Source organism: Lygodium microphyllum, chromosome 10 (genome assembly GCF_053477565.2).
Source record: "Lygodium microphyllum isolate KBCC chromosome 10, Lygodium_microphyllum_v1.1.10, whole genome shotgun sequence".
NCBI lineage: Eukaryota > Viridiplantae > Streptophyta > Polypodiopsida > Schizaeales > Lygodiaceae > Lygodium > Lygodium microphyllum.
This window is the reverse complement of record NC_141144.1, coordinates 139,326,040-139,350,971: the sequence shown is the minus strand read 5'-3', so window position 1 is coordinate 139,350,971 and position 24,932 is coordinate 139,326,040. Positions and strand designations below refer to the sequence as shown.

Sequence of the window (24,932 nt, the reverse complement as noted above, 5' to 3'; positions counted from 1 at the left end):
CGAGGTCACGAGTTTATTTTCCGCTATCCTGGGGTGTGGCATAATCTACTATGTTCATGGGCTTTGCAGCACTCCCGTAAGACTCTGTGACACTGAGTTCTCGCATCCTTCACCCCTGCAGAACAAGTCCAGCATCAAGGGAAAATATTCTCCACCGGAACTTTGAGCTACAATGGAATGATCGTGAAGAGCATCTTCTTGTACTGATAAAACTGCTACGATAGGAACTCCTTGAGGCCGCACAATGCAACTACTCCAGCTATTGTTGTGGTAGAAACTCATTGATGCCACACAATGCAGCTGCTCCGGCTATCGTCGATGGCTGGAACTCAAGAAACCGTAGATCTCGATTGACAAGGCATGGAGAACCCGTTGAGCACTGTTGCTTAGCCCGACTCTTCGCATTAAGTAATCAAAGGAGGGAGGCAGAAGGGAGATAATCACTACAGAGACATGCTTTATGGGGGAAAAATACGATCAACACTACTCTGCGCCCCCCCTGGAAGGTTTGGGCTCGAGCTCCAGGTCGTGTGGATCTTATTGATGAAACATTGACTAAGAGGGCTACTCTGTTTTACCCATGGCTTTACGATCCTTATCAGGAAATTGATCTTCAAAATTTGACTTTGATGTGTGGTCGATGATCACAATCAACACCTCAGAGGAGCAATTGTCCTTTCCTGGAAGCGCACACACTTAACAATGGAGCTGCGGGACATAGCCCTCTCCCTCATGCTGTGCGCCATACGTAGCATTTGTGCAGCAGTTACCTATTCTTAAACAGAGCTTGCACGGTTTTTACGAAGCAGGTCTTTATGAGAACCTCCTTCAGGACTGAATTGCTTTATTGGCCTATGAGCATCCTGCTGAGTCTCCAGTAGGGTATTTGCTGAAACAAGGGAAAAGGGAAACGGTTGCTGATGCAGTCAATACAGCAGTTTTGATGACTGATCCTTCATGTGTGTCTCCAAGGAGTTCTCAATCAACTTTAGAAAAATTGCTTCGTCAGCTTACTGCCTGTCAAACAGAAAAGTGGACTCTGAATAGTGGACAGGGCGGAGTGTTCAGCCTGCAGCGTGCTTTGAGAGGAAAAGACGGTCCTTACTGAAGGCACACGTTCTTCTGTAGCTCATCACAAGTTTCTTGAGGTTGGGCCTCCATAAAACTTTATTCGGAGCAGTATCTGCTTCTAATCTTCTGACAACACAACTGCTGAGTATCTAATCATGTACTGATGAAGATAACTCTGCGAAAGAATGGCGGAGGTGGCTCCATGGAGGCAGCTGCTGTCGAGCTCCTTGAAAGCCAGTTCCCATCTGAAGCACTCCTCCTACTTTCAGCTGGTAACAGTGAGGCCGGATGGAAGTCCTGCCAAAAAGACGGTTGTGTTTAGAGGTTTTGTGAAAGGTATGGACATGGTCCAGTTTACAACTGTGCATCGAAGCAAGAAGATCGAGGATTTTCATCATAATCCCAGAGGCGAAATTTGCTGTTTATTGGTCCTTCACTAGCAATTTCATTGTTAGAGAACAGTCTTGTGTCTGAGGCCCAATTAAACCCTTCTGATGGTCCAGTAGAAACTTTCTGTCTGATTACACTCGACCCAGAGGAGGTAGACTACCTCAATTTGAAAAAGAATCAACGAATTCTTTTCAAGTGAACGCCAACAACTCCAGAGAGCTGTGTAAAATGGAGTCAAGAGTATGTCAATCCTTGAAATTTGCAGGAGTTCTACTGGACGATTGTGTTAAGATGTATACTCCACATGGATGAAGAATGCTGTTCCAGTCACATGTGAATCAGATGATAAATGTAACTGGTCACTGATCTTTGTAAGACAATCAAATTTGAGGCTACCAGTGGATCCATTAACACCCATAATAATGGTTGGACTGGTTTGGCACCTTTCAAGTTCTGATGAGGTAGATACAAGAGTGTGCCCTATATGCCATTATGAATTGTATCTCTCTACAATAAGTTTCAGTTTGTTGCTGACTTGAGCAGTATACATGTCTGGAACCTATGCATGCACTTATCTTATGCCTTATCCGTTGAACCTGAAGTTTGATCAAGCTTTATAAGACTAAGTCCTGAATCTGAATGTATTATTTGATGCCCTGAAAACCAAGCTCGAATGGTTATTGTAAATCAATGGACAGATTGTCATACTTTGACATTTATTTTAACTCTTCTCTTGTAAAGTACTTGACAAGCATTATAGTGATCTTTGGCGTCAAATATTGAGATTTTCTTGTTAGCTTCATATCTTGCTGTACCTTGAACCCAGTGTTCTGCAGCTCTTGCACGATCTCTTTGACATTTTTGGTGAACCCGACGTGAAAGTGCTGCGTCATCAGCAAGATGGGAGACTCGCAAGAAGAGATGTCAGATGATAATGTCATGAAGAACCTGTTTCAGTCATTTACTATGTATATGCAGCAGCAAGTTCATGCCAAACGAGACAGTGATGCTATGGATGCTTTGAAAGCTGTCCAACAGGAGATGAAGCAGTTTAATGGTCAGCAAGTGTCAACTTACCTGCATTTGTATGAAGAAAAGATGAAGTTTTTTGGTGTTTCTCAAGATGTTTGGAGCCGCTACTTCTTGCGGATCGTGGTGCGCACTCTTGAAGGGCGAATTGCAGAAATTCAAGAGGCACATGCAGGTTGGGCTGAATTTAAAAAGGCATTAAAAGATGAATATTTCTTGGAAGATACAGGTCTTATGAATCGCAGGAATTTTTTAACATGGGTGTCTATGCCTAATAAGGGACTTTCTGTTACTGCTCTTCTGCGAGAGTTTGAAAGCCGTTATGATTAGTTGGATGGGACTGAACAACAAGCTTTGGAGATGCAGAAAGTGGAGTTGTTTTTGCAAGCTACAGATGCTGATTTGCAGGAAAAGTTGGATGATCTTTTGGAAGATCAAGCTACTGATTCAGGTTTAAAGACTGAGTGGAGACATGTTATTGATGCTGTGAATGCCCTTGTCAAGAAGCAGCGCAGGAGAGTCAGATTGCATCGTAATACAGGATTAGTTCCTGAAAAATCCTTGGAGACTTCTTCTTCTACCCCTGCTGCTTCTTTGCCTAAGCCTACTCCTCCTGTTGTAAATCCACCAGTTCCTGCTGCTCCAGTGCCATTATCTGTAGATGATGTTATTAAAGGCTTGGCGGATTTGACGATTGAAGCAGTCAAAGCTGAAGTTGGTAAGTTAAAGGAGCAACTTATGTCAGTACCTGCTGTAGCACATGCTCCAGCGACTGCTTTTCCAGCTGGTCAAAGAAAAGGGCGACGATGTATTTGGTGTGATAGTACAGAGCACCAACATTGCAGAGATTGTGATGCTTTTCAGGAAGCACGTAAGAAGAATGTAGTGTTCTGGGGACAAGATGGGAAGATATGGCTGACAGAGACTGGCGCTCCTCTTGACACGAACTTTGGTAAGGGAGGTATGAAGAAGCTTGTTGATGATATGGCTGCGCGATCAGCTTATGTGAGTGTTAGAGGAGATGCTTCAGCTTTTGGAGTCCAGCTTGAGCAGAAATCTGATGGAGACTCTGCTTTATGGTCTTCTGCCTTGGAGATAGCGAGAAGAGGAAAAGTTCAAACTTCTACTATGACTTGTGTGGGCTCTAGCATCCGAGGAGAGACCGGATGGGATTCTCCCGTTGACAGGTATTCTATTTTTGCTTATATGGCTAAAATGCAGGGTTTAGATGCCATGGTTGAGGAAAAGAGAAAGAGAGATGAGGAGGGTCCTAGTACCTCCAAAAAGACTAGAGGGGGTGACTTTGTTTCACCACCTATTTCAGCTCCACCTATGTCAAATTCTCCAACCCAAACAGGTTCCGATCAGCCAATGGAAGACATGCAGAAGGAAAAGAAGCAATCAAGAAAAGAGCCAGGATTCAAGCTCTTGTCAGACCTTGATATGCAAACGGATATGAGTAAGATTTTTCATGAAAGAATTTTGAATAGTGAAGTCACTTTTACTGTTGGAGAGGCTCTTGGGATTGCTAGAAGAGAAATACAGGATCAGATGCAGGATCTTTTGCGAAGGAAACGACATGCGATGGAAGGACCTGCTTTACAGGGATTGTGGCATGGAGCTCTTGGAGAAGAGCATGATGATGCAGTGATGGTTGAGAATGCTTCTATGGAGAAAATAGTGCAGCCTATGCAGTATGAAGATGATGAGACCCCTATTCTCATTCCTCGCAGCCATTTTTCACGAAGTCATTGGGCTAGAGCAACCACTGAAACAGTGGTAAGGATTGGAGAGAAACAAATTCCCTTGATCGCTTTAGTTGATCATGGTTCTGAGATTAATCTTATTGCTCGTGGTGTTTATGAGAGTGGCAAGTGGCCTATGGATGCAGAGCATGGCTGGCGCATGAGAGCCGCCAATAATACTTCTGGTGATATGTATGCTGCTTGTCCGAGTATCAGAATTTCCATTGGTAATGTTGAGGAGGATTATCATTGCTTTGTTCAGGATTCATGCTCTTATCCGATTATTCTTGGACAGCCTTTCATTACAGAAGCAAGAATGGAAACAAAAGTGATGGATGACGGATCAGCTTATGCGCGGATACGCAGTAAAGATGGTATGCGAGCTGTTCAGTTTATGACTGTTGGGGTAAATCATCCGAGAAACAGGGACTCCTTGCGTGAGGCACCACTACCTACGAAGGAGTTGGATTTTCATTAGGTACCGCTGTCTTGCGAGACGCCAGTGGTACGGAGCGGAGAAAAGAGGAGATCTCGCCTCCTGGCAGTCAGTCTTTCTCCAATAACTTTGTTGGATTTACTTCAGATAGTTCGGTAAGTTATCATAAAATTTCAGATTTGCCTAGAGCTGCCAGGCAGTACATTGGTCGAAAGGAGAAAGAGTTGAAGAATGCAGGTATTTTGCAAGCAGAAGAGCATGTGGATGGATTGTATGAAGGAATGTCTTATGCAGATACATTGTTTGAGATGAGAGCAATGCTGAAAACTGATGTATGCAAGGGTTCAAAGATCATACCTGTGCAAACCTTGGATATGTTTCAGGAAATTTCTGGTTTTATGCTGCAAACAGAGTTAGAGGCTGAGAAAACTCAGCAAACTGAATTTATGGCTGATCTTGATCAGCTAATAGAAGTGCAGAGGGCTGAATCCATTCAGCCAACAGAGTTGAATGCAGAAAAATTTCTGCATACAGAGTTTCAGGATGCGTCTATGCAGTCCATTGAGTCGAGGGCTGAATTCATTCAGCCAATAGAGTTGAATGCAGAAAAATTTCTGCATACAGAGTTTCAGGCTGCACCCATGCAGTTCATAGAGCTAAAGGCTGAAATTTTTCAGCCAACAGAGTTGACAGATGCTGAAAATTTGCAGAAATTGCAGCAAAGGAAAGAATGCTTGAATGATGCCAAGGTTGACACGAAGTATAAAACAGTTGATAAGAAGGTTAAGCCGGTTGCAGGCCCGCTTCCTTCTGATAGTGATGAGCAGATTGAAAAAGCTATGAAGCAGCCTATGTTGAGGGATCCTGCAAATATTGGACATAAGTTTACAGCTGAAACTCTTGCAGAATTGAAGATTGGAAATGAGGATTTTTTGCTTCCAGTGGAAAAAGAATGTTTTAGAGAGATGCTTGGACGTCATGGTAAGGCATTTGCTTTCTTTCCACATGAAATTGGCTGCATTAGTCCCGAATTGGTTGCACCTATGGTCATCTTCACTGTTCCTCATGTACCATGGAATATACGTCCTATACCTGTGCCTAAAGCACACTTGCCAAAGCTGATAGAGTTGCTGAATGAGAAGATTAAAATGGGGATTTTGGAGCCCTCTTCTGCACCCTATTCTAACAGGTGGTTTACTGTACCAAAGAAGAATGGTACTTTGAGATTTATTCAGGATATGAACAAAGTGACAATCAGGAATGTGGGTACAGGTCCAGTTGTGGATGAATTTGCTGAAGCTTTTGCAGGACGAGCCATCTATTCACTAGGTGACTTATATTCAGGTTATGATCAGTTTCAGCTTGCCTTGGAAAGCAGGGATATTACTACTATGCGGACACCTATTGGTCTTGTGAGGATGTGTACCTTACCTCAAGGTGCTACAAACTCAGTTGCTCATATGATGAATGCTATGCATAGAGTTCTTCGAGACTATATTCCGCAGTATACCATGCCTTTTCTAGATGATGTGCCTATTAAGGGTTGTGCAGAAGAAGAAAAGAATGAAAGTCTTGATTTGTGTGGATGTAGACAGTTTGTGGCTGATCACTTGAAAGCTTGTGAGCAAATATTGACACGATTAGAGGAGGTAAATTTGACACTTTCAGGGCTGAAATCTGTCTTTGCTGTTAATGAAGTCATTATAGTTGGGCATATGGTTGGATATTATGGCAGAAAGCCTTCTCCTGCGAAGGTGGATGCCATAAACAGGATTGCAGAGTATTGCTCGACTACTTCAGAGGTGCGGAGATTTGTGGGAGCTTGTGTATTTTACATGATTTGGATTCCTCATTTTGCTCATATTGCAGATGTTCTCTATCAGCTGCTTCGAAAGGGGCAGAAATTTCATTGGGATGAGAAGCATTCAAGAGCCATGCGTAAGCTCAAGAAGCTGTTGCAATCAGCTCCTACTCTACGCAAGGCGGATTATCAGTGTGGACGGCCGATCATGTTAACAGTTGATACTAGCCCTATTGGCATAGGTTGGGCTGTTGGACAGGATGATGCTGATGGAAATAGGTATGCTATCCGCTTTGGAGCTAAAGTTCTTAATGAGCGACAAAGGAGATATCCGCAGATCAAAAGAGAGTTGTGGGGAGTAGTCACTGCACTGAAGTGTGATAAAGGGTATTTCATTGGAGCTTCAGTTATTGTGGAAACAGATTGCTTACCTTTGCTTGGGATGATTACTAGTTGCTCGACTCCAGATATAGCGATGCTTCGATGGATTGCCTATATCAAATCATTGAATCCAGAATTTCGACACATAGCAGGGAAAGATAATCCAGTTGCTGATATGCTTTCTAGAGCGAGATATGAGGATGAGGAGTCAATGCTTGCAAAAGATGATGAGACAGAGTTTGCTACTTCTGTCCTTACTCATGATTGTCATGTATCTACTGTTGAAGCTTTTATTGAAGAGCTTTATGTTGATGAGTGGCTGCAAATTGGACAGTATCTAAGTTCATTGACTCGAAGAGCTGATTGGACAGATGATGAGTTCAAGAAAATCAGAAGGAAGGCTTATGGGTATTTCTTGAAGGATGGTTTACTTTGGAAGCATCCAAGAAAGAGAGGAGGTTTGCCCTTGAGAGTAGTTTGTGATGAAGCCATGCAAATACAGATTATGCGAGAGTTTCATGAGAGCTCATGGGCAGGACATAGAGGTGTGTGGGCTACCTATGAGAAAATCAAAGAAAGGTACTGGTGGAAAGGGATGTATAAAGATGTTTCTCACTTTGTGGAGACTTGCAGGGATTGCCAGCTTTACTCTATAGTGCGACATCGTGATGAGTTGCATCCGACTTATCCACTATGTATGCATTACAAGTGGGTGGTAGACTTGGTTACTTTGCCAGTGGGACTTTGGCAGATGAGATATCTTGTCTTGGCTAGGGAGGATCTTACAAACTATGTTGAAGGTAGACCATTGCGGACGAAGACTACCACTACAGTATGTAAATTCTTGTTGGAAGAAATATTTTGCAGGTATGGATGTATAGGCAAGATTACAGCTGATCGTGGAGAGCTAGATGCTGATGAAGCTAGAGAATTCTTCTCACAGCTTGGGATTAAATTGGCTCTTACTACTGCCTATAATCCAGAAGGAAATGGCAAAAGTGAAAGAGGACATCCGCCTATAGTTAAAGTATTGGCAAAAGCTTGTAGAGGTCGGATTGGAGATTGGCCGAGATTGCTACCTTTTGCGTTGTGGGCTGATCGCTCTACACATAGTGTGACTACTGGATACATGCCTGCGGAGTTGATGTATGGGCAAAAACCTGTCATGCCTACTGAAATTTGTGCTCTCACTTGGAGTGTTCTTCCTTGGCATGAGAATTTATCAAGGGAAGAGTTGTTAGCCCTTCGGATTCGTCAACTAGAGAGAAGAACAGAAGATGTGCAGCTAGCCATTGACCGTTTGAAAGCAGCCCGCCTCAGAAATAAGGACAGGTTTGATTTAAGGCATCGCTTGAGGCCTAGAGCCATAAAAGAAGGAGATTGGGTTCTAGTCTACGACAGTAGTCTAGAAAATCAGCATAGTAGCATGAGAAAAATGGTTCAAAGATGGTTTGGACCGTATGAAGTGAAAAAGGTTTTTGACAATGGTACTTATGAGCTGGCTGAATTAGATGGAGCATTATTGAGGGTGCCTATTGCTGGAAAACGAGTCAAGATTTTCAAGAGAAGAGAGGATGAAGAATATGCACTTGAAGCATTGACAGAACAAGAGCAGGAAGATGAAAGACAAGCTGAAGAGACAGAAAACATAGATGATGAAGCTGATGAAGAAACAGGTTTACTAGAATCAGAAGATGGACTTGACCTGTTTGTGGACTTGAATGATCCTGGATAGTTGGCACATCCGGAGGATGCGCAGGTTTAGAGGGGGTGGATGTCGTGATGCTGCGCATCCGAGCCGTATACACCTCCATTTTTGTTGTGCATTTGTGTTAATTTCTGCGTGTGATTTATTGTTTGTGTGATGCTTTTTAATAATTCGCATCCAATGTATATATTCCCTTAGTGCATACGCATGATTTTGTTTGGATGCATGATGTGTCACCATTGCTCCTTTCTCACTGAAATCCTCATGAGAGATTGATAATATATAAACTGTCAGAGGCTGTCATAGTGGTTGATCAGGTTGTGAGGAGGATGAATTCCGTCAATAGGACTGAAATGCTGATTGCAAAGAGATGTCAGACATCAGATGTTGCGGAAAATCACTACGTCAGGAGCAAGGAGATGAACAAAGGCTTTATGCAGAACATGAACAAAAATTAATGCCCTTATTACGAGATTAAGTGGATGATGATGCTGTGTCATTGTGGTGAGGAGAAAAGGAAGGGAAAAGGGAGACTAATTGGGGAAAAGAGTATTTTTGAATGGCAAAAAGAGAGGGAAAAAGAAGGGGATGATCTATCTAGAGGATGGCGGTTGCTATTCTGGGGGGGATCTTCTTCCCTCCAGCTTCAAATCGAGGTCACGAGTTTATTTTCCGCTATCCTGGGGTGTGGCATAATCTACTATGTTCATGGGCTTTGCAGCACTCCCGTAAGACTCTGTGACACTGAGTTCTCGCATCCTTCACCCCTGCAGAACAAGTCCAGCATCAAGGGAAAATATTCTCCACCGGAACTTTGAGCTACAATGGAATGATCGTGAAGAGCATCTTCTTGTACTGATAAAACTGCTACGATAGGAACTCCTTGAGGCCGCACAATGCAACTACTCCAGCTATTGTTGTGGTAGAAACTCATTGATGCCACACAATGCAGCTGCTCCGGCTATCGTCGATGGCTGGAACTCAAGAAACCGTAGATCTCGATTGACAAGGCATGGAGAACCCGTTGAGCACTGTTGCTTAGCCCGACTCTTCGCATTAAGTAATCAAAGGAGGGAGGCAGAAGGGAGATAATCACTACAGAGACATGCTTTATGGGGGGAAAATACGATCAACACTACTCTGCGCCCCCCCTGGAAGGTTTGGGCTCGAGCTCCAGGTCGTGTGGATCTTATTGATGAAACATTGACTAAGAGGGCTACTCTGTTTTACCCATGGCTTTACGATCCTTATCAGGAAATTGATCTTCAAAATTTGACTTTGATGTGTGGTCGATGATCACAATCAACACCTCAGAGGAGCAATTGTCCTTTCCTGGAAGCGCACACACTTAACAATGGAGCTGCGGGACATAGCCCTCTCCCTCATGCTGTGCGCCATACGTAGCATTTGTGCAGCAGTTACCTATTCTTAAACAGAGCTTGCACGGTTTTTACGAAGCAGGTCTTTATGAGAACCTCCTTCAGGACTGAATTGCTTTATTGGCCTATGAGCATCCTGCTGAGTCTCCAGTAGGGTATTTGCTGAAACAAGGGAAAAGGGAAACGGTTGCTGATGCAGTCAATACAGCAGTTTTGATGACTGATCCTTCATGTGTGTCTCCAAGGAGTTCTCAATCAACTTTAGAAAAATTGCTTCGTCAGCTTACTGCCTGTCAAACAGAAAAGTGGACTCTGAATAGTGGACAGGGCGGAGTGTTCAGCCTGCAGCGTGCTTTGAGAGGAAAAGACGGTCCTTACTGAAGGCACACGTTCTTCTGTAGCTCATCACAAGTTTCTTGAGGTTGGGCCTCCATAAAACTTTATTCGGAGCAGTATCTGCTTCTAATCTTCTGACAACACAACTGCTGAGTATCTAATCATGTACTGATGAAGATAACTCTGCGAAAGAATGGCGGAGGTGGCTCCATGGAGGCAGCTGCTGTCGAGCTCCTTGAAAGCCAGTTCCCATCTGAAGCACTCCTCCTACTTTCAGCTGGTAACAGTGAGGCCGGATGGAAGTCCTGCCAAAAAGACGGTTGTGTTTAGAGGTTTTGTGAAAGGTATGGACATGGTCCAGTTTACAACTGTGCATCGAAGCAAGAAGATCGAGGATTTTCATCATAATCCCAGAGGCGAAATTTGCTGTTTATTGGTCCTTCACCAGCAATTTCATTGTTAGAGAACAGTCTTGTGTCTGAGGCCCAATTAAACCCTTCTGATGGTCCAGTAGAAACTTTCTGTCTGATTACACTCGACCCAGAGGAGGTAGACTACCTCAATTTGAAAAAGAATCAACGAATTCTTTTCAAGTGAACGCCAACAACTCCAGAGAGCTGTGTAAAATGGAGTCAAGAGTATGTCAATCCTTGAAATTTGCAGGAGTTCTACTGGACGATTGTGTTAAGATGTATACTCCACATGGATGAAGAATGCTGTTCCAGTCACATGTGAATCAGATGATAAATGTAACTGGTCACTGATCTTTGTAAGACAATCAAATTTGAGGCTACCAGTGGATCCATTAACACCCATAATAATGGTTGGACTGGTTTGGCACCTTTCAAGTTCTGATGAGGTAGATACAAGAGTGTGCCCTATATGCCATTATGAATTGTATCTCTCTACAATAAGTTTCAGTTTGTTGCTGACTTGAGCAGTATACATGTCTGGAACCTATGCATGCACTTATCTTATGCCTTATCCGTTGAACCTGAAGTTTGATCAAGCTTTATAAGACTAAGTCCTGAATCTGAATGTATTATTTGATGCCCTGAAAACCAAGCTCGAATGGTTATTGTAAATCAATGGACAGATTGTCATACTTTGACATTTATTTTAACTCTTCTCTTGTAAAGTACTTGACAAGCATTATAGTGATCTTTGGCGTCAAATATTGAGATTTTCTTGTTAGCTTCATATCTTGCTGTACCTTGAACCCAGTGTTCTGCAGCTCTTGCACGATCTCTTTGACATTTTTGGGGTGGATGTCGTGATGCTGCGCATCCGAGCCGTATACACCTCCATTTTTGTTGTGCATTTGTGTTAATTTCTGCGTGTGATTTATTGTTTGTGTGATGCTTTTTAATAATTCGCATCCAATGTATATATTCCCTTAGTGCATACGCATGATTTTGTTTGGATGCATGATGTGTCACCATTGCTCCTTTCTCACTGAAATCCTCATGAGAGATTGATAATATATAAACTGTCAGAGGCTGTCATAGTGGTTGATCAGGTTGTGAGGAGGATGAATTCCGTCAATAGGACTGAAATGCTGATTGCAAAGAGATGTCAGACATCAGATGTTGCGGAAAATCACTACGTCAGGAGCAAGGAGATGAACAAAGGCTTTATGCAGAACATGAACAAAAATTAATGCCCTTATTACGAGATTAAGTGGATGATGATGCTGTGTCATTGTGGTGAGGAGAAAAGGAAGGGAAAAGGGAGACTAATTGGGGAAAAGAGTATTTTTGAATGGCAAAAAGAGAGGGAAAAAGAAGGGGATGATCTATCTAGAGGATGGCGGTTGCTATTCTGGGGGGGATCTTCTTCCCTCCAGCTTCAAATCGAGGTCACGAGTTTATTTTCCGCTATCCTGGGGTGTGGCATAATCTACTATGTTCATGGGCTTTGCAGCACTCCCGTAAGACTCTGTGACACTGAGTTCTCGCATCCTTCACCCCTGCAGAACAAGTCCAGCATCAAGGGAAAATATTCTCCACCGGAACTTTGAGCTACAATGGAATGATCGTGAAGAGCATCTTCTTGTACTGATAAAACTGCTACGATAGGAACTCCTTGAGGCCGCACAATGCAACTACTCCAGCTATTGTTGTGGTAGAAACTCATTGATGCCACACAATGCAGCTGCTCTGGCTATCGTCGATGGCTGGAACTCAAGAAACCGTAGATCTCGATTGACAAGGCATGGAGAACCCGTTGAGCACTGTTGCTTAGCCCGACTCTTCGCATTAAGTAATCAAAGGAGGGAGGCAGAAGGGAGATAATCACTACAGAGACATGCTTTATGAGGGAAAAATACGATCAACACTACTCTGCGCCCCCCCCTGGAAGGTTTGGGCTCGAGCTCCAGGTCGTGTGGATCTTATTGATGAAACATTGACTAAGAGGGCTACTCTGTTTTACCCATGGCTTTACGATCCTTATCAGGAAATTGATCTTCAAAATTTGACTTTGATGTGTGGTCGATGATCACAATCAACACCTCAGAGGAGCAATTGTCCTTTCCTGGAAGCGCACACACTTAACAATGGAGCTGCGGGACATAGCCCTCTCCCTCATGCTGTGCGCCATACGTAGCATTTGTGCAGCAGTTACCTATTCTTAAACAGAGCTTGCACGGTTTTTACGAAGCAGGTCTTTATGAGAACCTCCTTCAGGACTGAATTGCTTTATTGGCCTATGAGCATCCTGCTGAGTCTCCAGTAGGGTATTTGCTGAAACAAGGGAAAAGGGAAACGGTTGCTGATGCAGTCAATACAGCAGTTTTGATGACTGATCCTTCATGTGTGTCTCCAAGGAGTTCTCAATCAACTTTAGAAAAATTGCTTCGTCAGCTTACTGCCTGTCAAACAGAAAAGTGGACTCTGAATAGTGGACAGGGCGGAGTGTTCAGCCTGCAGCGTGCTTTGAGAGGAAAAGACGGTCCTTACTGAAGGCACACGTTCTTCTGTAGCTCATCACAAGTTTCTTGAGGTTGGGCCTCCATAAAACTTTATTCGGAGCAGTATCTGCTTCTAATCTTCTGACAACACAACTGCTGAGTATCTAATCATGTACTGATGAAGATAACTCTGCGAAAGAATGGCGGAGGTGGCTCCATGGAGGCAGCTGCTGTCGAGCTCCTTGAAAGCCAGTTCCCATCTGAAGCACTCCTCCTACTTTCAGCTGGTAACAGTGAGGCCGGATGGAAGTCCTGCCAAAAAGACGGTTGTGTTTAGAGGTTTTGTGAAAGGTATGGACATGGTCCAGTTTACAACTGTGCATCGAAGCAAGAAGATCGAGGATTTTCATCATAATCCCAGAGGCGAAATTTGCTGTTTATTGGTCCTTCACCAGCAATTTCATTGTTAGAGAACAGTCTTGTGTCTGAGGCCCAATTAAACCCTTCTGATGGTCCAGTAGAAACTTTCTGTCTGATTACACTCGACCCAGAGGAGGTAGACTACCTCAATTTGAAAAAGAATCAACGAATTCTTTTCAAGTGAACGCCAACAACTCCAGAGAGCTGTGTAAAATGGAGTCAAGAGTATGTCAATCCTTGAAATTTGCAGGAGTTCTACTGGACGATTGTGTTAAGATGTATACTCCACATGGATGAAGAATGCTGTTCCAGTCACATGTGAATCAGATGATAAATGTAACTGGTCACTGATCTTTGTAAGACAATCAAATTTGAGGCTACCAGTGGATCCATTAACACCCATAATAATGGTTGGACTGGTTTGGCACCTTTCAAGTTCTGATGAGGTAGATACAAGAGTGTGCCCTATATGCCATTATGAATTGTATCTCTCTACAATAAGTTTCAGTTTGTTGCTGACTTGAGCAGTATACATGTCTGGAACCTATGCATGCACTTATCTTATGCCTTATCCGTTGAACCTGAAGTTTGATCAAGCTTTATAAGACTAAGTCCTGAATCTGAATGTATTATTTGATGCCCTGAAAACCAAGCTCGAATGGTTATTGTAAATCAATGGACAGATTGTCATACTTTGACATTTATTTTAACTCTTCTCTTGTAAAGTACTTGACAAGCATTATAGTGATCTTTGGCGTCAAATATTGAGATTTTCTTGTTAGCTTCATATCTTGCTGTACCTTGAACCCAGTGTTCTGCAGCTCTTGCACGATCTCTTTGACATTTTTGGGGTGGATGTCGTGATGCTGCGCATCCGAGCCGTATACACCTCCATTTTTGTTGTGCATTTGTGTTAATTTCTGCGTGTGATTTATTGTTTGTGTGATGCTTTTTAATAATTCGCATCCAATGTATATATTCCCTTAGTGCATACGCATGATTTTGTTTGGATGCATGATGTGTCACCATTGCTCCTTTCTCACTGAAATCCTCATGAGAGATTGATAATATATAAACTGTCAGAGGCTGTCATAGTGGTTGATCAGGTTGTGAGGAGGATGAATTCCGTCAATAGGACTGAAATGCTGATTGCAAAGAGATGTCAGACATCAGATGTTGCGGAAAATCACTACGTCAGGAGCAAGGAGATGAACAAAGGCTTTATGCAGAACATGAACAAAAATTAATGCCCTTATTACGAGATTAAGTGGATGATGATGCTGTGTCATTGTGGTGAGGAGAAAAGGAAGGGAAAAGGGAGACTAATTGGGGAAAAGAGTATTTTTGAATGGCAAAAAGAGAGGGAAAAAGAAGGGGATGATCTATCTAGAGGATGGCGGTTGCTATTCTGGGGGGGATCTTCTTCCCTCCAGCTTCAAATCGAGGTCACGAGTTTATTTTCCGCTATCCTGGGGTGTGGCATAATCTACTATGTTCATGGGCTTTGCAGCACTCCCGTAAGACTCTGTGACACTGAGTTCTCGCATCCTTCACCCCTGCAGAACAAGTCCAGCATCAAGGGAAAATATTCTCCACCGGAACTTTGAGCTACAATGGAATGATCGTGAAGAGCATCTTCTTGTACTGATAAAACTGCTACGATAGGAACTCCTTGAGGCCGCACAATGCAACTACTCCAGCTATTGTTGTGGTAGAAACTCATTGATGCCACACAATGCAGCTGCTCCGGCTATCGTCGATGGCTGGAACTCAAGAAACCGTAGATCTCGATTGACAAGGCATGGAGAACCCGTTGAGCACTGTTGCTTAGCCCGACTCTTCGCATTAAGTAATCAAAGGAGGGAGGCAGAAGGGAGATAATCACTACAGAGACATGCTTTATGGGGGAAAAATACGATCAACACTACTCTGCGCCCCCCCCCTGGAAGGTTTGGGCTCGAGCTCCAGGTCGTGTGGATCTTATTGATGAAACATTGACTAAGAGGGCTACTCTGTTTTACCCATGGCTTTACGATCCTTATCAGGAAATTGATCTTCAAAATTTGACTTTGATGTGTGGTCGATGATCACAATCAACACCTCAGAGGAGCAATTGTCCTTTCCTGGAAGCGCACACACTTAACAATGGAGCTGCGGGACATAGCCCTCTCCCTCATGCTGTGCGCCATACGTAGCATTTGTGCAGCAGTTACCTATTCTTAAACAGAGCTTGCACGGTTTTTACGAAGCAGGTCTTTATGAGAACCTCCTTCAGGACTGAATTGCTTTATTGGCCTATGAGCATCCTGCTGAGTCTCCAGTAGGGTATTTGCTGAAACAAGGGAAAAGGGAAACGGTTGCTGATGCAGTCAATACAGCAGTTTTGATGACTGATCCTTCATGTGTGTCTCCAAGGAGTTCTCAATCAACTTTAGAAAAATTGCTTCGTCAGCTTACTGCCTGTCAAACAGAAAAGTGGACTCTGAATAGTGGACAGGGCGGAGTGTTCAGCCTGCAGCGTGCTTTGAGAGGAAAAGACGGTCCTTACTGAAGGCACACGTTCTTCTGTAGCTCATCACAAGTTTCTTGAGGTTGGGCCTCCATAAAACTTTATTCGGAGCAGTATCTGCTTCTAATCTTCTGACAACACAACTGCTGAGTATCTAATCATGTACTGATGAAGATAACTCTGCGAAAGAATGGCGGAGGTGGCTCCATGGAGGCAGCTGCTGTCGAGCTCCTTGAAAGCCAGTTCCCATCTGAAGCACTCCTCCTACTTTCAGCTGGTAACAGTGAGGCCGGATGGAAGTCCTGCCAAAAAGACGGTTGTGTTTAGAGGTTTTGTGAAAGGTATGGACATGGTCCAGTTTACAACTGTGCATCGAAGCAAGAAGATCGAGGATTTTCATCATAATCCCAGAGGCGAAATTTGCTGTTTATTGGTCCTTCACCAGCAATTTCATTGTTAGAGAACAGTCTTGTGTCTGAGGCCCAATTAAACCCTTCTGATGGTCCAGTAGAAACTTTCTGTCTGATTACACTCGACCCAGAGGAGGTAGACTACCTCAATTTGAAAAAGAATCAACGAATTCTTTTCAAGTGAACGCCAACAACTCCAGAGAGCTGTGTAAAATGGAGTCAAGAGTATGTCAATCCTTGAAATTTGCAGGAGTTCTACTGGACGATTGTGTTAAGATGTATACTCCACATGGATGAAGAATGCTGTTCCAGTCACATGTGAATCAGATGATAAATGTAACTGGTCACTGATCTTTGTAAGACAATCAAATTTGAGGCTACCAGTGGATCCATTAACACCCATAATAATGGTTGGACTGGTTTGGCACCTTTCAAGTTCTGATGAGGTAGATACAAGAGTGTGCCCTATATGCCATTATGAATTGTATCTCTCTACAATAAGTTTCAGTTTGTTGCTGACTTGAGCAGTATACATGTCTGGAACCTATGCATGCACTTATCTTATGCCTTATCCGTTGAACCTGAAGTTTGATCAAGCTTTATAAGACTAAGTCCTGAATCTGAATGTATTATTTGATGCCCTGAAAACCAAGCTCGAATGGTTATTGTAAATCAATGGACAGATTGTCATACTTTGACATTTATTTTAACTCTTCTCTTGTAAAGTACTTGACAAGCATTATAGTGATCTTTGGCGTCAAATATTGAGATTTTCTTGTTAGCTTCATATCTTGCTGTACCTTGAACCCAGTGTTCTGCAGCTCTTGCACGATCTCTTTGACATTTTTGGGGTGGATGTCGTGATGCTGCGCATCCGAGCCGTATACACCTCCATTTTTGTTGTGCATTTGTGTTAATTTCTGCGTGTGATTTATTGTTTGTGTGATGCTTTTTAATAATTCGCATCCAATGTATATATTCCCTTAGTGCATACGCATGATTTTGTTTGGATGCATGATGTGTCACCATTGCTCCTTTCTCATTGAAATCCTCATGAGAGATTGATAATATATAAACTGTCAGAGGCTGTCATAGTGGTTGATCAGGTTGTGAGGACGATGAATTCCGTCAATAGGACTGAAATGCTGATTGCAAAGAGATGTCAGACATCAGATGTTGCGGAAAATCACTACGTCAGGAGCAAGGAGATGAACAAAGGCTTTATGCAGAACATGAACAAAAATTAATGCCCTTATTACGAGATTAAGTGGATGATGATGCTGTGTCATTGTGGTGAGGAGAAAAGGAAGGGAAAAGGGAGACTAATTGGGGAAAAGAGTATTTTTGAATGGCAAAAAGAGAGGGAAAAAGAAGGGGATGATCTATCTAGAGGATGGCGGTTGCTATTCTGGGGGGGATCTTCTTCCCTCCAGCTTCAAATCGAGGTCACGAGTTTATTTTCCGCTATCCTGGGGTGTGGCATAATCTACTATGTTCATGGGCTTTGCAGCACTCCCGTAAGACTCTGTGACACTGAGTTCTCGCATCCTTCACCCCTGCAGAACAAGTCCAGCATCAAGGGAAAATATTCTCCACCGGAACTTTGAGCTACAATGGAATGATCGTGAAGAGCATCTTCTTGTACTGATAAAACTGCTACGATAGGAACTCCTTGAGGCCGCACAATGCAACTACTCCAGCTATTGTTGTGGTAGAAACTCATTGATGCCACACAATGCAGCTGCTCCGGCTATCGTCGATGGCTGGAACTCAAGAAACCGTAGATCTCGATTGACAAGGCATGGAGAACCCGTTGAGCACTGTTGCTTAGCCCGACTCTTCGCATTAAGTAATCAAAGGAGGGAGGCAGAAGGGAGATAATCACTACAGAGACATGCTTTATGGGGGAAAAATACGATCAACACTACTCTGCGCCCCCCCCCTGGAAGGTTTGGGCTCGAGCTCCAGGTCGTGTGGATCTTATTGATGAAACATTGACTAAGAGGGCTACTCTGTTTTACCCATGGCTTTACGATCCTTATCAGGAAATTGATCTTCAAAATTTGACTTTGATGTGTGGTCGATGATCACAATCAACACCTCAGAGGAGCAATTGTCCTTTCCTGGAAGCGCACACACTTAACAATGGAGCTGCGGGACATAGCCCTCTCCCTCATGCTGTGCGCCATACGTAGCATTTGTGCAGCAGTTACCTATTCTTAAACAGAGCTTGCACGGTTTTTACGAAGCAGGTCTTTATGAGAACCTCCTTCAGGACTGAATTGCTTTATTGGCCTATGAGCATCCTGCTGAGTCTCCAGTAGGGTATTTGCTGAAACAAGGGAAAAGGGAAACGGTTGCTGATGCAGTCAATACAGCAGTTTTGATGACTGATCCTTCATGTGTGTCTCCAAGGAGTTCTCAATCAACTTTAGAAAAATTGCTTCGTCAGCTTACTGCCTGTCAAACAGAAAAGTGGACTCTGAATAGTGGACAGGGCGGAGTGTTCAGCCTGCAGCGTGCTTTGAGAGGAAAAGACGGTCCTTACTGAAGGCACACGTTCTTCTGTAGCTCATCACAAGTTTCTTGAGGTTGGGCCTCCATAAAACTTTATTCGGAGCAGTATCTGCTTCTAATCTTCTGACAACACAACTGCTGAGTATCTAATCATGTACTGATGAAGATAACTCTGCGAAAGAATGGCGGAGGTGGCTCCATGGAGGCAGCTGCTGTCGAGCTCCTTGAAAGCCAGTTCCCATCTGAAGCACTCCTCCTACTTTCAGCTGGTAACAGTGAGGCCGGATGGAAGTCCTGCCAAAAAGACGGTTGTGTTTAGAGGTTTTGTGAAAGGTATGGACATGGTCCAGTTTACAACTGTGCATCGAAGCAAGAAGATCGAGGATTTTCATCATAATCCCAGAGGCGAAATTTGCTGTTTATTGGTCCTTCACCAGCAATTTCATTGTTAGAGAACAGTCTTGTGTCTGAGGCCCAATTAAACCCTTCTGATGGTCCAGTAGAAACTTTCTGTCTGATTACACTCGACCCAGAGGAGGTAGACTACCTCAATTTGAAAAAGAATCAACGAATTCTTTTCAAGTGAACGCCAACAACTCCAGAGAGCTGTGTAAAATGGAGTCAAGAGTATGTCAATCCTTGAAATTTGCAGGAGTTCTACTGGACGATTGTGTTAAGATGTATACTCCACATGGATGAAGAATGCTGTTCCAGTCACATGTGAATCAGATGATAAATGTAACTGGTCACTGATCTTTGTAAGACAATCAAATTTGAGGCTACCAGTGGATCCATTAACACCCATAATAATGGTTGGACTGGTTTGGCACCTTTCAAGTTCTGATGAGGTAGATACAAGAGTGTGCCCTATATGCCATTATGAATTGTATCTCTCTACAATAAGTTTCAGTTTGTTGCTGACTTGAGCAGTATACATGTCTGGAACCTATGCATGCACTTATCTTATGCCTTATCCGTTGAACCTGAAGTTTGATCAAGCTTTATAAGACTAAGTCCTGAATCTGAATGTATTATTTGATGCCCTGAAAACCAAGCTCGAATGGTTATTGTAAATCAATGGACAGATTGTCATACTTTGACATTTATTTTAACTCTTCTCTTGTAAAGTACTTGACAAGCATTATAGTGATCTTTGGCGTCAAATATTGAGATTTTCTTGTTAGCTTCATATCTTGCTGTACCTTGAACCCAGTGTTCTGCAGCTCTTGCACGATCTCTTTGACACCGCCCTTTGACTCTTCACATTTTGATTCTTGTGATCATTGTTTGTATGGCAGGCAAACTAGAAATATGCATAAAAAGTATGGTAAGAAATGCATGGGTGAGCCCTTGGCTCTTGTGCACTCAGATGTATGTGGGCCCATGCCTTATCAATCACTTGGTGGAGCAAAGTACTTTATCAATTTCATAGATGATTCCTCATGTAAGGTTTGGGCTTATCACATAAAGAGAAAATCCAATGTCTTAGACACATTTCAACGTTGGCTTGCATTGGCAAAGAACCAGTCTGGGAAAAGGCTAAAATGCCTATGGTCAGATAATGGGGGTGAGTATGTATCACGTGCTTTAAAGTAGTTTTGTGATGTGTGGGGTATTAAGTGCCAGTTGATCGCCCCTTACACCACTCCCCAAAATGGTATGGTTGAACACATGAATAGAACCATATATGTTAGGGTCCATAGCATGCTTAGCCAGGCTGGCTTACCGCATCACTTTTGGGCTGAGGCAGTTACTACTACAGTGCATCTTGTCAATAGGTCACCTAGCAGTGGCATTGACTTTCAGGTTGTAGAGGAGGTATGGGCAAGCAAGCCCCCCTTTTATGATTATCTACATGTCTTTGGATGTGAGGCATTCTGCCATGTGCCCAAGGACAAACGCAATAAGCTGGATCCTAAAAGTGTCAAATGCATTTTCATTGGCTATGGAGATGTAAGAGAGATGGGCTACCGTCTATGGGATCCGCAGATGTAGAAAGTGATCCCCAGCCATGATATCGTCTTTCATGAGGACAAAATGCATATGCAGCCTGAGAAAGTGGTTGAGGTACGCAGAGTTATCTTTCAGGAGGAGCCACCTGCTCCCATTCAGCCCGCTCCACGACCAATTATTAGACAACGTGCAACATCACCTGATGCTCATGGCCTAGATGTTAGACATGTTGATGTTAGACATGATGTTGGTTAGGCAGTAGAGCCTGGGTTGAGGCGTTCTACTAGAGATAGACGAACTCCTAACCATTTTGCGCTCCTTATGGATTATGTACTAGTTATAGATGTAGGAGAGCCTCTCACTGATGATGAGGCTATGTGCATGGGTGATTGTCACTCTTGGGAGAGGGCTATGCAGTCTGAGCTTGACTCATTGAATAAGAATTAGACTTGGGATTTGGTTTCCTTGCCTCAGGGTAAGAAGACTTTGCCATGCAAGTGGATGTACAAGCTGAAAAGTATCCCTGGACACCCCAAGCCGGCATATAAGGCTCAATTGGTTGCTAAAGGTTTTAAGCAGGAGCGTGGTGTTGACTTTGATGAAATCTTTTCTCTTGTGGTCAAGATGACCACCCTACGCTTAGTCTTGGCCTTAGTTTCATAGCTTGGACTTCTACCAGATGGATGTCAAGATGACTTTTTTACAAGGGGACTTGCATGATGAGATTTACATGGAGCAGCCTAAGGGCTTTGCAAACCCTGGCAAAGAACACCTAGTGTACAAGCTAAAGAAGAGTCTATATGGCTTAAATTAGGCACCTAAGGAATGGTACCATAAGTTTGATGCATTCATGCAGTCACAGGGCTACAGTTGCAGTGCTATGGATTTGTGCTTGTACACGAAGAGAGCCCATGACAGTTCTTTACTGATTTTGGTACTCTATGTGGATGACATGCTTTTAGCAGGGACAACTCATGAGGAGCAAGATGCTCTTAAGGGTCAGCTCAAGAAGAGCTTTGAGATGAAAGATCTGGGACATGCCTCTCATATACTTGGTATACGCGCATTATGTGAGATAGATCTCAAGGACTAGTTTATCTGTCTCACAGAGGGAGTGCATTCATAAAGTCCTTGAGTACTTCCGCATGCAGGATGTTAAGCCTATTGGTTGTCCATTACCTTCTCATGTGAAGGTTTTATAGGCCGGTTGTCCATAGATAGATGAGCAGAGGGCCGAGATGGCCAAGATTCCCTACACATCAGTCGTGGTTAGTCTTATATATGCCATGATAGCCACATGTCGAGATATAGCTTTTGCAGTTGGGGTTGTGGCACGCTATATGGCTACACCTAGCAAGATATATTGGGATGCTGTGAAGGGTATCATGAGGTACTTGAAGGGCACAGTAGATATGTGACTTTGCTATGGCAACTAGGATATAGGAGTCATGGGGTACACTGACTCTAATTATGCAGGACATGCATATAGTAGGAAGTCCACTTCTGGTTATGTATTCACTTATGCTGGAGCTCGAGGGGTTCACTCATGAATATATGTATATATAACGTGAGTTCAAAATAAGGGGTTTTTAAAACACCATTTTTATACATTTTTCACATACAAAAGGATGTCATATAAATATCTCTTGGATGTCCAGGGCACATAAGTGTATGGCTCTTTCTACTACAAAGGCCGAGTATATTGCAACCACAGAGGCTTGCAAGGAGGCTATCTGGTTAGGCTGTTTCATTGCAAACCTTGGTATGACAGATGCTATGCCTACATTGCATTCGAATTCTACGAGTACCTCAGTTGGCCAAGAATCCAGTCTTCCATGCAAAGATGAAATATATTGAGGTGAGGTATCACTTCATTTGTGAGGTCATTGAGGACATGTCTATTGACCTTGTCAAGATTTCGACTGAGCAGAATCCTGTAGACTTGCTCACGAAGAGCCTCACCACTAAGCACTTTGCCTTCCTCAAGAAATTGATGGGCATTGGATAAGACGACGTCTTTTTCCTCATCTTGTTGTACATGTGTACATGTTGTACTGTCTTTTCTTTTTTCTCTCTCACTGGGGCAGATTCACCTTTAAGTGGGAGGTTGTTGGGGGTAAAGGCGCGTCTGCCTAGCTTCCCATGTATTACTACACTAATAGTACCCATCACTGCACACTGCAAGTGGCAGGCACCCGTCACAATCACTTATTCTTTATTCTTTTAGTGATAGTTTGAATAAAGGAAGGCATGGCCACAAATTGTGGTTGTTGGAGTTCCCACTTTTGAGTCTCTCTCTCTCTTGGCTTTTGCTCTCCATCCGCCATAGCTCTCACCGCCAAGCTTCTTCCTCTTGGGTTCCACTTCCCTTTCATGGAGAGTATAAGGCTAGCTAGGTGTAAATGGACTGGAGGACAAGGGAGCAAGGGGAAACCCTAACCCTAACTTCTCCAAAGTCTATATAAACTACCTAAAGTACACACTCATAGTTGAGGAGAGTGTACTAGTTGTACCTTTGAGCAATTTACTAAGCAAGATCTTCTTATACTTGAGCTCTCTCTCTCCCTCTTGTGCATACTCTTGGGCTTCCAACTCTGATTTGTCACATGGTAGAGATTTTGTGCATCCAAACCCATCTCACATTCCTCTTTATATTCTTGCACTCCAAAAAATTTCTACATTGGTCTAATGAACTCAATGTTAGCATATTACTATGATAAAATTGTCTCACATACTTATGACTTCCATCCTACATAGGTGGACCTTTGGCATTCTGCGTCTTCTTCACATTTGATGCCTTTACTACATCTATCCACAGTGCAACTTCTCACTCATATACATCATGCTCTTACTAACAGGAACAATATCCATTAGAAAGCATGATTCACTTATAGATAGCAAAGGTCTCTCAAGAGCCTTTCTAAGAGAAAAGTGAGAATCATTCATAGGATACTCATCCATACTTGTAGTCCCAATGGTTCTATCGATTTTTCCTTCATAGCCTCTACAGCTCTCTACACCCTAGGAATATGCCCTAAGATGCACTGTCTTACACATAAAGAACAAATATGAAAAAATCCTCTCATGATGTATATAATGATCCAAGAATATTTTAGCCTCATATAATATCTTCCCAAAGATTATCATGCAACCCTATATCAAAGGAACCTCACACACTCAATGTTGGTCACAACTAAGCATACATGTGCTATGCATCCAAGAGTTTTTCTTTTGATACCATGCTTAAATGTAAATGCAATATGTATGACTCATTGTGCTCAAATAGTTTTAACTCTAAATTAGTCAAGTGTTATGCGAAAATAATCTTTCCATGATTTCTTTTCTCTAACCTTATGTTATGTTGCAAAGGGACAATACTAGGCTAACATGTGCTACCGTCATGCTACTGTTGACAATAGATGTTACTCTCATTTTTATATGATGGTACAATTCTTCTATTCTCCCATCGCCAATACCTACCATTGTTCTACTATCCTTCCCTTCAAGCTTGCAGACATGGGGCAACTAGTGTGACAAACAGTGTTGTTGTCTTGAAAAAGAAAGAAAGAAAATTGGTTATAGGAGAAAAGGACTTCAATCTTTGCCATGTTGACCTGATCTTTGAGAAAAGGTGGAAATACCCTTGGAAGTAGGGAAACATAAGAAAAAAAATGAGAAAAAGGGAGAAAAGAAAACCATTGTTATGGGAGAAAAGGAAGAAATTCCTTATCATAATAGGCCCCACTCTACAAAAACATAGCAATACCCTTGGGGTGGAAAGTTGGCTTAGGAAAAGGAAGAAAACTTAAATAAAATAAAGCCTATATGGCATAATATGCTATGAAATTAAGACTTATTCAAATCAGATCTCTTTTCAATCCTTTATCCCTATTGCTTAGGTTTTGCTTTCGTACATATATGTAAAATGATTTTATA

The 24,932-nt window shown here is 42.8% G+C and overlaps 5 pseudogenes; all 5 read left to right on the top strand.

The window, feature by feature from the left end:
- Positions 1-1,256: 1,256 nt before the first annotated feature.
- LOC148030623 (pyridoxine/pyridoxamine 5'-phosphate oxidase 2 pseudogene) lies at positions 1,257-1,660 on the top strand (annotated as a pseudogene).
- Positions 1,661-10,469: 8,809 nt separating this feature from the next.
- LOC148030622 (pyridoxine/pyridoxamine 5'-phosphate oxidase 2 pseudogene) lies at positions 10,470-10,873 on the top strand (annotated as a pseudogene).
- A 2,514-nt stretch (positions 10,874-13,387) lies between these two features.
- On the top strand, positions 13,388-13,791 carry LOC148030621 (pyridoxine/pyridoxamine 5'-phosphate oxidase 2 pseudogene; annotated as a pseudogene).
- A 2,515-nt stretch (positions 13,792-16,306) lies between these two features.
- Positions 16,307-16,710, top strand: LOC148030620 (pyridoxine/pyridoxamine 5'-phosphate oxidase 2 pseudogene; annotated as a pseudogene).
- Positions 16,711-19,225: 2,515 nt separating this feature from the next.
- Positions 19,226-19,629, top strand: LOC148030619 (pyridoxine/pyridoxamine 5'-phosphate oxidase 2 pseudogene; annotated as a pseudogene).
- Positions 19,630-24,932: the final 5,303 nt, after the last annotated feature.